The 13,626-nt window shown below is 42.8% G+C and overlaps 1 protein-coding gene across 4 annotated transcripts in view; it reads left to right on the plus strand.

Moving 5' to 3' along the window:
- Nucleotides 1–13,626, plus strand: part of LOC110509811 (regulator of G-protein signaling 3) — a 229,537-nt gene that overhangs the window by 146,047 nt on the left and 69,864 nt on the right. The window contains exon 1 of one of the 4 annotated variants that reach the window (XM_036968260.1): nt 3,929–4,110. The exons of the other annotated variants lie outside the window; for them this stretch is intronic. The gene's annotated coding sequence lies outside the window, so the exon portion shown is untranslated. Of the gene's footprint in view, nt 1–3,928; nt 4,111–13,626 lie in introns of those variants that run through there. 4 annotated transcript variants of the gene reach the window in all.

Consider the following 13,626-nt stretch of genomic DNA (forward strand, 5'->3'; position numbering starts at 1 on the left):
GAGAGGCAGGACTGCACAACATCCGGACAGAAAGAGAGAGAGAGTGAAACAGAGAAAAGGAGAAACAATGTGAGAGAAAAAGAGAAGGGCAGACAGAAGAGAGAGGGACACACCACTAGTGTTTTTCACACCTGGATTTTCTGTCCTCTTTTGCTACTGTTCTGTGTATGTGTTTGTCCACACACCCTGCTCTGGCAGAACCTCCTTGACCTCACACACACTCACACACACTCGGAGCATCCAGATGCCTGTCTCTAAGGTCAGGTACCGTACTCCTACAGATGTGTGTTTTGGTAGCGTTAGCGGAGATTATTGGTGTGTGGTGTGAGTGTGTTTGTAATGTGTGTGGGTGCGTGGTGCTCTGGAATGTCTCTGCATTACATTCTTTCTGCATTTTTCAGCTACTAACGTATTCCTAATGCTTTTCTGAGGCTTTCAGGACACTTCTGTTATGGTTCTCTAAATACTGTAATGGTACTCCATTAGTGTTTTCTCACTGTTTGATGTCATTAGAAATCAGATTGACCAAATTCTTCTCCAGTTTTGGTTTTATCATTTCTGGTTTGGTTTCATTGTGGGTCAGGAAAATGTCATACTGTGATCTCTAAAAGTATTAGCACAGTGACAAATGTTTTGGCTTTGTACTCCAGCACTTTGGATTAGAAGTGATACAACGACTATGAGGTTCAAGTGCAGACTCTCAGCTTTAATGTGAAGGTATATTCATCCATGTCGGGGGAACTGTTAAGCAACTATAGCACTCTTTGTACATAGTTCCCCCAATTTAGGGGCCCAAAAGTATTGGGACAAATTCACTTGTATGTGTATTAAAGGAGTAAAAAGTTACGTATTTGGTCCCATATTCAGAGCACTACATCAAGCTTGTAACTCTATACTTTTGTTGGATGCATTTGCTGTTTGTTTTAGTTGTGCTTTAGATTATTTTGTGCCCAATAGAAATTCATGGTAAATAATGTATCAATAATGTGTCATTTTGGAGTCACTTGAATTATAAATAAGAATAGAATATGTTTCTAAACACTTGCTACCATGATTACGTATCATACTGAGTGAATCATGAATACTGATGAGAGAGAAAGTTAGACTCACAAATATCATACCCACAAGACATGCTAACCTCTCATCATTGCAATAAAAAGGGAGGTTAGCATTTCTTTTTTTTGGGGGGGGGGTATGATATTTGTGTGTCTAACTTTCTCCCTCATCATTATTCATGATTCATTCATGATTATCTGTAAATGTAGTCTGAAAAGAGTTGCAAGATTAGTCTTGTCACTTGTAATAAATACGCTCCATGGGAATAGGAATATACGGCATCCTATAGTTCTTACAGTAGCCTCCAAAAGTTCTGCACACACACATACACAGACTAACGGACGTACTCACGCACACACACGCAAACCCCTTTTCGCTGGTCCCACTCACTGTCACAGTCCGGTTGCGTCGGAGCTGAGAGCGCCTCCTGTCTCCATGTGCTCTGTCATCTGCAGCTGTTGAGATGAAAAGCACCTACTGTAAGGAGAGACAGGAGAGAGGGAGATGTTCACTAAAGCACAGTTAAGTATAATTAGCAGTGAATAGACATCACAGGGGGTTCCGATCAGCTGTTTCATTCTGTTGTTCCCTGTTATACTGGAAACAGATGGGCTATTTGGTTGGGGGGTTTAGCTGGAGGTTTCTGATGTTTCTGTTTTTACCCTATGACTTGTCTCATGAGAGAGAGAGAGAGAGAGAGAGAGAGAGAGAGAGAGAGAGAGAGAGAGAGAGAGAGAGAGAGAGAGATGCTTCTTTCTCACTTGGCCCTGGTATTTATGCTTCACCGCCTGCTTGTTCTCATGTCCATCTCATATAAGTGATCACTGGGATGTGTGTATGGGCCTCTTAATGTCTTGTCCAGGGATGGGCTGGGGGTGTTGTGCTCTAATGGGTGAGCACACACTCACACCAGGCCCTCCTCACATTTCGCAAGGCAATATGTGATGATTGTGTGATGATTATGTGATGATTGTGTGATGATTATGTGATGATTATGTGATGATTATGTGATGATTGTGATGATTATGTGATGATTATGTGATAAATATGTGATGATTATGTGATAAATATGTGATAAATATGTGATGATTATGTGATGATTATGTGATGATTATGTGATAAATATGTGATACATATGTGATAAATATGTGATGATTATGTGATGATTATGTGATAAATATGTGATAAATATGTGATGATTATGTGATGATTATGTGATGATTATGTGATGATTATGTGATAAATATGTGATGATTATGTGATAAATATGTGATGATTATGTGACCGCTTTATCACTTTGGTACTATTTTCATAATTACAGTATGTGGTGAATTTAAAACTCTTAGTACAAAACTCCAAACTGGTAACACTTGTAATACAGCCAGTCTCACATCCGAAACCATTCATTGTGCATTATTTTTGTTTGTAGACATCTTTTTCCACACAACCATTGTTCATTAGGGTTCTACTTGTTCTTTTTTTTGGGGGGGAGGGGGGGGGTGGGGGGGGGGGGGGGGGTGGGGGTTCTCCTATGGGGACGGCCGAATAACCCTTTTAGGTTCTAGAATGCACCTTTTTTTCTGAGTGTACCTCTTGAGCTGTCTGTATCCTCCTGGCTGGTGGTTATTTTTTAAAGACGTCAAATATGCTTCTCTGCATCTTGAAAATTCTGGAAAAAAGATTGAAAGGAATGTGAGTCTTATTCAGTACATTTTCAGGCATGGTCTACCAACCAGTCCATCAGGCATGGTCTACCAACCAGTCCATCAGGCATGGTCTACCAACCAGTCCATCGGGCATGGTCTACCAACCAGTCCATCAGGCATGGTCTACCAACCAGTCCATCAGGCATGGTCTACCAACCAGTCCATCAGGCATGGTCTACCAACCAGTCCATCAGGCATGGTCTACCAACCAGTCCATCAGGCATGGTCTACCAACCAGTCCATCAGGCATGGTCTACCAACCAGTCCATCAGGCATGGTCTACCAACCAGTCCATCAGGCATGGTCTACCAACCAGTCCATCAGGCATGGTCTACCAACCAGTCCATCAGGCATGGTCTACCAACCAGTCCATCGGGCATGGTCTACCAACCAGTCCATCAGGCATGGTCTACCAACCAGTCCATCAGGCATGGTCTACCAACCAGTCCATCAGGCATGGTCTACCAACCAGTCCATCAGGCATGCCAGCTAAGATAGTTAGCTTGTCTAACTACACTATCTTGATGAATAGCATGAAATGGCTTTTTGGTAGCTAGTTATGAGGTTGGGAGATTGGGAACTAGGAAAGCTAAAGACAACTCCATAACATTGCTCGGTGGCTGGTAGCATTACAGAGAAAACAAAACAACAATATATATATATTTTAAACAGGACGCATTTAGAATAATAGTTGTTAAAATGTCCCACAAAATTGCACAAAAGCAACAAAAAAAAACCCCAGTATGCTTTAAATGTGTGCTGATTGTTTGAAATTGCAAGTCCTCTTTTTGTACTGCGATGATGGGTAACGATATATTGCAATGATTTAACCGTGTTATGCAAAAATTGTGCAGTGAATGGTCAAATTTCCAAACCCTCGCTTAGTATGTGGGGAATTCTTGTTGCTAAAAATGTTGCAATCGCAGAATCCTGGAGGGACTGATGCACGCACACACACACACGCGCACACACACACACACTTATTCCTCTCTCCAGCTCTCTTTGTCTTTCTTTATGTCCCCCTCCCTCTTCTCTGTTTCTTGTGTCTGCTGGATGGGAGTCTCCCTATTAGTCCCCCAGTGCATTCTCTCCTTCTCTCCGTTCAGCTTGGCAACAGAGACGCAGTTACTGCACTCTAACTCACACTGACGGACGCACACACCCATATCACACACACCCACACCACTGGCCATTTGACTGAGAGGAGACTGGGCCACTTTACCAGGGATATGAAGGAGGAGCGTTTGCCTCTGTTTATTGGACTATAAACTGGGGATCTCTCACCACAGGCGAACTCTATAAAGACATACTATCTCCATAGTGATAGACCCACCCACACACTCTATAGGTGAGTTTCTAGCTTTTAATAGATAGAGGGAATTGTGTATTTATAAGGTAGCCTAACGTTGAATGCATGGGGGTTGTTTTTGATGGTTTTGTTGATGTTGCTGGTATTCTTTGTTTTAGGAAGATAGGAGTTTTTTTTATTTTTGGCACTAAAGGAAATAATGCAAGAAAGAGAGGTGAGCAGAGAAAAGGAAATCAGCGCAGGTTCTTGGTCTGTCACCTCAGGTTCGGATAACCTGCATTTTATTATCTACTTTTAGGAAGTTTGGTTTTGTCTGTGTTCTCTCTCTTTTCTTTTGTTTCTTTTGAAAAAATGTCATAATAAGTTGCTAAAATACAGACATTTCCAATCAGCTCATATGCCGATAGATAAATCAGGTTTTAGCTTAGCCTTCTCTGTACTGTCATCGGAGTCCGTAAATCATAGAAGTCATTGCGTCATCTGCATCGTCTCATCGCTGCAAGAGGATCGTCATGAGCTCACATGAGATCACAGCTCTGACTGTGCAAATCCAGCCACGGTTCTCCTTGACAGAAAGATCATGGAGAAAGAGAGAGAACAGAGAGATGGGAGAGGGAAAAACAAGGAACACACTAGGGAGAAATTATATTTTTGCCTTTTTAAAGCAGACCTGAACTCAAAAAACAACTTCTGTCATTGAAAACAACATATGTAACATCGATATTAGCCAGAAACATTTATTCCAGTACCAAAATTGACAAAAAATGCAAGTAAGTACATTTTCGTCATTTATCTGATTACCGGCTTGTCAAACAAACAGAGGTTAGTGAAATTTCTGTACAATAGTTCACCATGACTTATCTCCCGAGGGCTCCCGAATGGTGCAACGGTCTAAGGCACTAAATCTCAGTGCTAGAAGAGTCACTACAGACACCCTGGTCGAATCCAGGCTGTATCACAACCGGCCGTGATTGGGAGTCCCATTGGGCGGCACACAATTGGCCCAGCGCCGTCCGGGTTTGGCTGGATTAGGCCGTCATTGTAAATAAGAATTTGTTGCCTAGTTAAATAAAGGTCTAATAAATAAATCTGATGGTTGGGTTTTGATTTCGACAATGCCCACTTACCCACTAACATGGGATGAGCATCTGTGGTGATTGAGGTCTATCCAATCATATGGCAGAACACACAGACAGTGAGACAGACCTGCCCAGCTGTTTACCGGATTGGACGTTGTTTACGTAAGACTTTAGAGAAACTGCACCTTAGCTCGATGTAAAATTGATAGACTAAAACCTCCTCGTTCAAACGTTCAAATGAATTACAGATGTTTCGATCTTAGATTCATTCGGACTATTTTGAGGAAGTCCTTTGGTGCCTCATGGGAGGACAAATATCAGTAACTACCACATCGAACCACAACCCCAAGAATGAAATCTTGTTTTCCTTAATGAGCGACGAAAAAAACAGTTTCAGAATCGGTGCGTTCAGTCGCTCTATTAGACCTCACTGGCTAGTGTGAGTGTGTGCACACCGTGCGCATGAGCAACCACTGATCACACACCCTCTGTCAACAGTTTAGCAGTGTATCGACCTATAGAGGACAGGAATAGCACGTGGTACGTATGTCAGTCACGAGGAACGTCTGTCAACATGTTTGTTGTGTGTTTCGATGAGGAGAGGGCGAGGGCCAGTTTACACGTATGTCTATTGAGAGAGAGGGAAGGAGGGTTGGGGTTGATAGAGGCTGTGGCCAAAATTCTGTTTTCAAAGAGTATACGCTGTATACTAACCATACTGCATACTCTTTGGAACACCGGTATGTAAAAACATATGCAGTATGCAACACATAAACATACCAGGCTCATCCATACTGCAAATTAGGTTGTTCCTCAACATTCATTCATTTGGTACAGTGTTATCTGTCACCTTATCTGATTATCAGCTGTTGCCAAACAATTGGGTCTGAAAAGACTATTCACTTCCTAAATGTGGTGCAGCAAATTCCTGCTAGATGAAAAGTTGAAACGAGTATGACATCGCGGCATTTAAAGCATATTACACACTGTAACACTTTCTATTTTCTCATACCCCTCAAGCCTACTATGTAGGACGCAAGTATGGGTAATCTGACACGGCCAAAGAGATGGAGAAATACAGTACGCTTGTAACGTCGAGCATTGTCACGTCACACACACACAATCCATTCGTAAACAAATGTAACGATGGATATAGATATGGAAACATATATGAGGACACAAAATAAGAGAGGAAGAAGCACAAAGCGAGAGAGAGGGCAGAGAAAAAGACGAGACACACAGCCAGATAGGGTGTTAATGAAATTGGGTCTGTCGTGTGGGGCATTATTACCTCTGCGGCGTTATCCATCAACCTTAACTCCACCGCTCCCCCAAGTCTCCTCCCTTCATCTCCCTCTGTCTCCCCCTGTCCTCTGTCCTTCTCGATCAATATCAATGAACACTGCACCCCCGTCTCTCTCTCCTCCTCTTCTTCATTCTGGCTGGTGTCATTGTGTAATGTGGCTGTGGAGGGGAATATCAGTGGCCTTTACTTACGAACGCACACTGCGGCTAAAGGAGGCTATCTAGGCAGCGTTGTTGGGTGGAGGGGTTTTGTCAGTGTGTCCCTTACAGTTGCAGCCACGCATGCACACACATACACATACAGCAGGTTGAGAGCTTCAAGTTCCTTGGTGTCCACATCACCAACAAACTAGAATGGTCCAAACACACCAAGACAGTCATGAAGAGGGCACAACAAAGCCTATTCCCCCTCAGAAGACTGAAAAGATTTGGCATGGGTTCTCAGATCCTCAAAAGGTTCTACAGCTGCAACATCGAGAGCATCCTGACTGGTTGCATCACTGCCTGGTACGGCAACTGCTCAGCCTCCGACCACAAGGCACTACGGAGGTAGTGCGTACGGCCCAATACATCACTGAGGCTAAGCTGCCTGCCATCCAGGACCTCTACACCAGGCGGTATCAGAGGAAGGCCCTAAAAATTGTCATAGACCCCAGCCACCCCAGTGGGTTATATAGAATCGCTATTGTATGTAGCCTCGCTACTGCTATAGTCCCACTACTGTATATAGCCTCTCTACTGTTATACTCTCACTACTGTATATAGCCTCGCTACTGTTATAGTCTCACTACTGTATATAGCCTCGCTACTGTATATAGCCTCGCTACTGTATATAGCCTCGCTACTGCTATAGTCTCACTACTATATATGGACTCGCTACTGCATATAGCCTCGCTACTGTATATAGCCTCTCTACTGTTATAGTCTCACTACTGTATATAGCCTCTCTACTGTTATAGTCTTACTACTGTATATAGCCCCTCTACTGTTATAGTCTCACTACTGTATATAGCCTCTCTACTGTTATAGTCTCACTACTGTATATAGCCCCTCTACTGTTATAGTCTTACTACTGTATATAGCCTCTCTACTGTTATAGTCTTACTACTGTATATACCCTCTCTACTGTTATAGTCTCACTACTGTATATAGCCTCTCTACTGTTATAGTCTCACTACTGTATATAGCCTCTCTACTGTTATAGATCACTTCTGTATATAGCCTCTCTACTGTTATAGTCTCACTACTGTATATAGCCTCTCTACTGTTATAGTCTCACTACTGTATATACCCTCTCTACTGTTATAGTCTCACTACTGTATATAGCCTCTCTACTGTTATAGTCTTACTACTGTATATAGGCTCGCTGCTGTATACAGGCTCGCTACTGTATATAGCCTCGCTACTGTATATAGGCTCGCTACTGTATATTGCCTCGCTACTGTATATAGCCTCGCTACTGTATATAGCCTCGCTACTGTATATAGCCTCGCTACTGTATATAGACTCGCTACTGTATGTAGCCTCGCTACTGCTATAGTCTCACTACTGTATATAGCCTCTCTACTGTTATACTCTCACTACTGTATATAGCCTCGCTACTGTTATAGTCTCACTACTGTATATAGCCTCGCTACTGTATATAGCCTCGCTACTGTATATAGCCTCGCTACTGTATAACTGTATATAGCCTCGCTACTGTATATAGCCTCGCTACTGTATATAGCCTCGCTACTGTTATAGTCTCACTACTGTATATAGCCTCTCTACTGTTATAGTCTCACTACTGTATATAGCCTCTCTACTGACATAGTCTTACTACTGTATATACCCTCTCTACTGTTATAGTCTCACTACTGTATATAGCCTCGCTACTGTTATTATCTCACTACTGTATATAGCCTCTCTACTGTTATAGTCTCACTACTGTATATAGCCTCTCTACTGTTATAGTCTTACTACTGTATATACCCTCTCTACTGTTATAGTCTTACTACTATATATAGCCTCTCTACTGTTATAGTCTCACTACTGTATATAGCCTCGCTACTGTTATAGTCTTACTACTGTATGTAGCCTCTCTACTGTTATAGTCTCACTACTGTATATACCCTCTCTGCTGTTATAGTCTTACTACTGTATATACCCTCTCTACTGTTATAGTCTTACTACTGTATATACCCTCTCTACTGTTATAGTCTCACTACTGTATATAGCCTCTCTACTGTTATAGTCTCACTACTGTATATAGCCTCTCTACTGTTATAGTCTCACTACTGTATATAGCCTCGCTACTGTTATAGTCTCACTACTGTATATAGCCTCTCTACTGTTATAGTCTTACTACTGTATGTAGCCTCTCTACTGTTATAGTCTCACTACTGTATATAGCCTCTCTACTGTTATAGTCTTACTACTGTATATACCCTCTCTACTGTTATAGTCTTACTACTGTATACACCCTCTCTACTGTTATAGTCTTACTACTATATATAGCCTCGCTACTGTTTTTTTTCACTGTCTTTTTACTGTTGTATTTATTTATTTACTTATCTATTGTTCACCTAATACCTTTTTTGCACTGTTGGTGAATACAGGTGAATACACCTGTTGTATTTGGCACATGTGACAAATTAACTGTGATTTGATTTTCTGCAGTGGTCACACCGACTTTGCAGGGGATGTCACACAGCTAGCCAGCTAGCCCCGTAATCACTTCACTGATATTTTCCCTCTGACTTTCTGCTGGGATTGATAGTGTCTTTGAACATGACCCTTGACCCCCAGAGATATCAAGTGGCCATTATAAAAGATGACTCTGTAAGGCATCATAGTACGGGGACACAGAGCGTTGACCCCCATTATAAAAGATGACTCTGTAAGGCATCATAGTACGGGGACACAGAGCGTTGACCCCCAATATTAAAGATGACTCTGTAAGGCATCATAGTACGGGGACACAGAGCGTTGAAGTGGTATTTTTTCATTACTCTTCAATGTTTCATGACCTCATCCAGGAAGGAGATGAGGTGGAGGTTGGTGTGAAAAATAGGTCTCTTGTTGTGCTGAAAAATTAATGAAAATAGACTTGCTTTTAATAAATCTTTTTCCCGATGCCCCCAGGTCCCCTAAAGTGACTAATATTGTGCCGCTCCGCGCACCGCTGTGTTTTCCTGTAATATTGCTGTAATAATTCCCCCCATGTCACATGTTGTTGTATATGCTGTTCTATACCTTCACTTTCTCTTAGCAAAGGGCACGACACCCCCAGGGAAAAGGAAATCTAATCAACTGTATACCCTGCTCCTAGATCTTAATAATAATATAGCTGCCGGAGTAACACGTATTGTTGAGTAATAACTCAGGTACAAGACAAGAGTCGGCACATTTAGAGATAGGAGTAGTAATAAACATATCGAGGAGAGTTGTGAATCTCCTCCTATATGCTAGAGAACTTTCATTCTGTTTATCGCTCAATGAATATGAGATGTTTTATGGGAACACTTTCCCGTTTTGTCATCCTGTTGTGTTTGCGCTACTTTTCTTTCTTACCATTCCTCTTCTCCGTGGTTTTGATCTTTTGTTTGATCACAGGGCCTTGACAGGTACACAGTCATTGATACCTCATCCCTCTCTCCTTGGAGCGAGGGATAGGCGGAGGAGGGTGGCCATGCATGTCATTGTGGCCAGTCAGCAATGGCAATCTATTGCCTAGCCCTTTCTCAACTAATATTGAAGTGCAACAAGATCTCAGGGTTTGACTTGAGTATTCAACGGTTGAAGAAGAGGGAGAACAGGGACCTGGACGAACGCCGTAGCTCTCCAGTGACCTGGTTGGATAGTAAGCAATCATGCTCACCCACAAATATATTCTCACAATGTGGTGTCCTAAAATGATGTCATAGGAAAGCGTCATCCTGTCATCCTTTTTGCAAAAAGTTATGGTTCTACCAATTGAAGATTATGTCAATTGGCCATGCTCCCAGCAGGCATTGAGGTGCCAATGGGAAAATATGTCAACCTCTTGATGCTTATGTGAATACATCACATTCAATGGGAAAAGATGAGTGTCAACCAATTGATGCTTGTGTCAATACATTGCATTCAGTGGGAAAAGGTGGGTGTCACAGGGTTGAATGCCAACACATTTCCAGTCAATGGGAAAAGATTTCAACCAATTGATGCTTATGTCAATACATTCCAGTCAAAAAGATGAAAGGATGAGACACACACAGACAGACCTATCTCTCATCCCCTCTCTCCTCTGTTTCACACTTCTCTCCCTCCTTCCCTCCCTCAGTCTCTTTCTCTCTACCTCTTTATACCCCCTCATCTTTCTCCCTTCCCCTTCTTTCTCCCCTACACCCTCTCTCTGTCATCCTCCCTCTCTTCTCTATCTCTTTCTCCCTCCTATCTCCCTCCTCTCTCTCTTTATCTCTCTCTCTCTCTTTCCCCTCCCACTCCCCCTCACCTCGTTCACCCTCTCTCTCCTCCACATCCTCTCATCTCTCTCCTCCTCACTCTCCTCTCTCTCACCTCTGTCTGTCGACTTTCTCTCTCCCCCTCTCTCCTTCACCCTCTCCTTTCCTCTCCTTTCCTCTCCCCCTTCTCTCTCCCTCCTCCCTCTCCATTCTCTCTCCCTCCTTCTTTCTGTCCCTCCCCTCTTCTCATCTCTCTCCCCCTCCTCTCTCCCAGCTCCACAGACAGTATATTGACTCGTATATAACAATGCCGTGAGTTTTTACGATGGAAGATGGCGTTTTTGTGTAACTGGAGAGAGAGGGTCTCATCTTTCCGTAAAGGGGTCATATTAGTGTGTAGCCCAAACAGTTTGGACGCTGCAGACATAAGTTGGCACAGACAGAACACAGAACAACATCATGTTCGTGCGAGTCACATTCTTCCATAGAGGGGTCATATTAACAGACGTTTTTGTGAGAAGACTGATTTTATGGATGTTTCCTGGTCTGACAAACACCGCTGAGGCTCTGTCACCTTCCACCACAGATGAGAAAGGCTGACATTGGTGGATCCTGTGGATTGAGATGCAGCCCATACAAAAAACAGATATCTCTAGATTTCAGGAGCTTCATAGTATTTTTTTACAATTATACTTAATAGATTTCTGTGGGGGGTCAGACATCGACTCTAGAGGTTTTTAACGTACAAATCTGATGCAGAGCTGTGTGTGTGCATGTGTATGTGTGGTATGGAGATGAATCCCCTCTTAGTGATCTCTCAGACAGCCACTAATATGCTCTCTAATTCATGCGTGTTAACCACCTGCCAGCCCCATTCAGAGGGACATGAGGACATGAGTGGATTATCTAGACACAACTCCCTCAGAGAAAGGTGACTAAAGGGACATTGGGTTTATTGACATAATAGCAACCCCAATTCTCAGTGATGTGACAGACAAGGACATGGGTGTATTGACATATGAGGACATACTGTTCCATATCAGTCTCCCCCACTATGTCTGGTTTGCGAGGTCCTTTAGGCTCAGTTATAGGTAGACCTCCACAGAAGTGAGGCTCCTCTGTGACAGAGTCAAGTGAGTTGAAGTTTATGCCCAACATAAAACCAGGTCTTGTTCAAATACTTTGAAAGTGCATCCTCCTTTCCTTGAATGCAATCACTCATTGAATCTAACATGACTGGTTGGTTGGAAGCTGATCAATGGAACCCGTTTTGTCATGTCAGATCAGTGACACTAAAGAAAAGGACTTGTGGACTGTATCTTAAGTGAGGTTGAGGAGGGATGTTGCCACTCATCTGTAAGAAAGCAGGAATGTTGTCCTTAAGTCATTTTGCCACAACTTTGGAAGTATGCTTGTTGTCATTGTCCATTTGGAAGACCCATCTTGTGAAGACTTACAGAAAACGTTTGACCTCTGTCATTGACAACAAAGGGTATATAACAAAGTATTGAGATAAACTTTTGTTATTGACCAAATACTTATTTTCCACCATAATTTGCAAATAAATAAATTAAAAATCCTACAATGTGAATTTCTGAAATTTTCCCCCTCATTTTGTCTGTCATAGTTGAAGTGTACCTATGATGAAAATTACAGGCCTCTCTCATCTTTTTAAGTGGGAGAACTTGCACAATTGGTGGCTGACTAAATCGTTTTTTGTCCCACTGTATGTGTGTTTCCTGTCCTCTCTGAGGTCACCAAATGAAACACACTTGTCATACCATGTTCATGAACCATTCCCACCTTCTCACAAGTGGACATATTGTTTCATTTTCCCATTTTGGGGATTTAGGAGTTCGGCCACGTGAAATCCTTGGTTCACTCTGTGGGATCTCTCTCTGCATGAAAAGGGGGAGAAAGTCTCTGCCAGGAATTTACTACCTGAGATATCAGAACCTGGGTGTAGGAGAGAGTGAGAGAGGGGGAAACCACAATCTACACCCTGAAAGGGCCACGTCATGACAGTTCAGTGCTTCTTCTTTCATCCTAGGGATAAGGATGAGAGAGAAAAAAAATAGAGGGGGAGTGACAGCAACAGACAGAGACACAGAGCGAGGGATCATTTGTAATTGAAGAAGGGTCTAATGGTTCTGTTTTGTTCTCTCAAACTGCCCTGGGCTTCTATGATAGAAGGAAGAAGCAGCCCCAGCTAAGTGTTTCTCAACACAATTATTTTGACTGTCCTTTATATTCCTGCTCTCCCTCTCCGCTCCTATTTTCTTCTGCTACTTTCTTTTCTCTCTTTCTTGCCCTACTCCTCCTCTCTTCCGCTGGGCTCTCATCATCCACCCATCCCATCTCATGTTTCCATTTAGCTCATGTGATGCTACACCGGGAGAGTAATGAGGGTGGAGCTAGTGGTCTGATAGCATAACGTTAATCATTGATGACCTACCTGTGCTCCGCTCTTCTCCTCCCCTCCCCTCTCCTCCCCAGTCCTCTCCTCAGAAACACAGAGAGCTTTTAGCCCGTCAAGGGTCTCTTTCATCCTCCTCTCTCAATACTCTCAACCTCTGTCCTCTCTGTCTTCAGATCAGCCACGGGAGAGAAAGAGAGAGTAAGACTTCTTAGCCAACGGCCACAGAAGCACATGACAGTGCTGGACAAAGCTGAAATGAATTAGGCTGAGTTGTGTTTTTGTGATTGAGTGTTTCGACCATTCTTTTTTCACTGGATATGTAGTGTGTGTC

This window comes from Oncorhynchus mykiss, chromosome Y, assembly GCF_013265735.2.
Source record: "Oncorhynchus mykiss isolate Arlee chromosome Y, USDA_OmykA_1.1, whole genome shotgun sequence".
NCBI lineage: Eukaryota > Metazoa > Chordata > Actinopteri > Salmoniformes > Salmonidae > Oncorhynchus > Oncorhynchus mykiss.